This window comes from Papio anubis, unplaced genomic scaffold (genome assembly GCF_008728515.1).
Source record: "Papio anubis isolate 15944 unplaced genomic scaffold, Panubis1.0 scaffold3845, whole genome shotgun sequence".
NCBI lineage: Eukaryota > Metazoa > Chordata > Mammalia > Primates > Cercopithecidae > Papio > Papio anubis.
In genome coordinates, this window is record NW_022164002.1 from 1 (window position 1) to 2,424 (window position 2,424).

At 48.4% G+C, this 2,424-nt stretch overlaps 1 long non-coding RNA gene across 1 annotated transcript; it reads left to right on the top strand.

Moving 5' to 3' along the window:
* The first annotated feature begins 6 nt into the window (after nucleotides 1-6).
* On the top strand, nucleotides 7-615 carry LOC116273135. Its single transcript, XR_004181602.1, has 2 exons — nucleotides 7-203; nucleotides 376-615. It is a non-coding gene; the product is annotated as an uncharacterized LOC116273135 (long non-coding RNA).
* The last annotated feature ends 1,809 nt before the right edge of the window (nucleotides 616-2,424 follow it).

Here is a 2,424-nt window from a genome sequence, read left to right on the forward strand (position 1 = left end):
GAGTGTTGATTTCCTTTTTCCAAGGGCCAAAGCCTTTCGAAGCAAGTGTAAAAACTCAGGCTGACTTTCGGATCTGAAGAAATCTCAAGAATGTTTGTGTGGACAGCCAAGCTCTAAGAATCCAGCTCTCTTGGGCTCCAAGCTCTCTGGGGCTTCACCCAGTGACAATGGCCGGAAGGACAGGACACAGTGAAATGGCACCAGTGAGTCAGAGGCCAAAGGAGGATTTCTGGCCCGAGGGCGCAGGATGTGCTTTGTCATAGTGAGGTTGGGGTAGCGGAGCGGAGGCAAGGACACTCTGGGAATAAGTGGCAGAGAAAAAGGCGCGCTAGGAAGGATCCAAAGCCTTCAGACTTCTCCTTCCTTTCCTTCCAGTTGGATTGGAGGGGACCAGCATGGTCCCTGAAGGGGAGGTCCGTGGGGTGCAGAGAATGGGGTCGCTGCAAAGGGGCGTTGCGCGCCCCACACAAGGCTTCTGGCACCCTTCTCCCAGCTACTCCTGATGAGTTCAAACTAGGAGGAGACTAAGACTTGTCCTTTGCAATGTAGACTCCGTATCTCGCACTCCGGCTGGTTTACTAAATCCATCTTAGTAAAACACAAAAACCAAGAACCGAATTCTGCGTGTGACATTTCTGACCGCTAGAAGGTCCTCCCCCTCCCCATTCCTCGCGTGCTCTCTTCTTGCCCCGCCCCCTCCACTTTGTCTCCACTTTCCCATCCCTGTCCATCTCTGGACCCCGCTCCTGAGTATCTCCCGCTTTCTTCAGAGGACTTCCCCTCATGGAGTACAGACTCCTCCACTTCCAGGGAAAAGAGACAAAGGCCACCAAGAGGGACCTGAGACATTCCTGTTACTCCGCCCCTGAGTCAGCACATCCCACAACGCTCCTTCAGGCTGTATGAGTGTGTGCCTGTGTGTGTGTGCCCGTGTGTGTGAATCTGTGTCTAAATATGTGTGTGAATGTGTGTGCGACTGTGTGTGCCTGTGTGTATGAGTTAGCGTGTGTGTCTGTGAGAGAGTGTGTACGTGTGTGTGTGTGTGTGTGTGTGTGTGAATGGGAGTCAAAGTGCTAAACTTGGCATCCAGGAAACCTCCCCACCTTGGCACTGCACGCAGGAGTCAGTGTTATGTGCACCTGTGCTTTTATTTCAGGAGCTGGGACAATTATATTAATCAGATGTGCAGAGAGCCAAGGCCCCCACACTGGAAAGCATTAGAGAGGAGGGTGAGATTGGAGGGGCCCCTGACTCCAAGTCTCCTGATCCCTCTTACACACAAGGATCTTGAAAAAAAAGTGCAGGACACTCCATTCTCTCCTGGGACCGACAGGGAAGCCAGAGCCACCGTGCATGTCAAATTCCATCAAAGAAAAAAAATTATAGCAAAATTTCCATGTCACACTTTTAAGCCTGCACAATGGCTCAAATAGAACCAATATCAAATAAATAAAAAAAAAAATAAATTCCTAGCTCAGGTGAGATCACTGAAGTTGGCTGTCAGGTGTTAAGGAAACTGCAGGCATAAAGAAGGTCACCTCTAGCCCAATCGCCCCTGCATCTTAGGGCCCCTGGAAAGGACCCTCTCCATTCAATAGTGCAGGGTGTGGATATTTTGGGGGAGAAATGTAGACTGTCCTTAGACCCCTGGGGTTTGTACATCCACTGTCTGACTTTTTAGGTGTTGACTTCATTTTTGAACAAATTACAGTTACATAATTTGCTTTAACTTTAAGTGTAAAACAAGAAAATATTCCTGAAACAGGAAGCAAGGGCCAGGTGACCTGCACTGTTACCCCTCTCTGTGGCTCCCTGATGCAATAAAATTGTGAGCCAACAAATCCATGGCTAGGTAAACAGTCAACTCCATTTCAGCAAATGTTTCAGCGGTTCCTTCTTGCCTAGCAATGTTCTATCTTTACCACCGCTTTAATATTTTAAGTCTATCTTTTCCTAACTGTTGGTTTTTAAATAATTCATGTATATTTATTAATTAGGTTTATTGCAGTAAGCTACCTGGAATCAATTGTGGAATGAAGATCGGTAAATAAATGTGTGGTTCTCTATTAAATAACTGCTAAGACCATCTGAAAAATGTATTAACCCCAAATCCAATCACTTCACGCTCCTCTACTGCTTCCTCCCCAGAGCCATCCTCTGTAGGATAGTAAACCAGAAGGGCCTTCCAGCTGGGCTGCCTGTGGCCTCTCACACCGCTGTCCATCACCCACACAACAGGCAGAGTGAACCTTTCAAATGGGAATTAGAGCACATCCTCAACACCACTTCCCAGAGACACTCCAGCCTCTTCCCTTCCTCTCACCATTTCCTATCAGCCCCTCATCACAGGGCCCTTCTGGCCATTCTGGCCTCATCCCACCAGCCTCAGCCCAGCTCACTCATCTCCACTCGCACCAGTCTCTT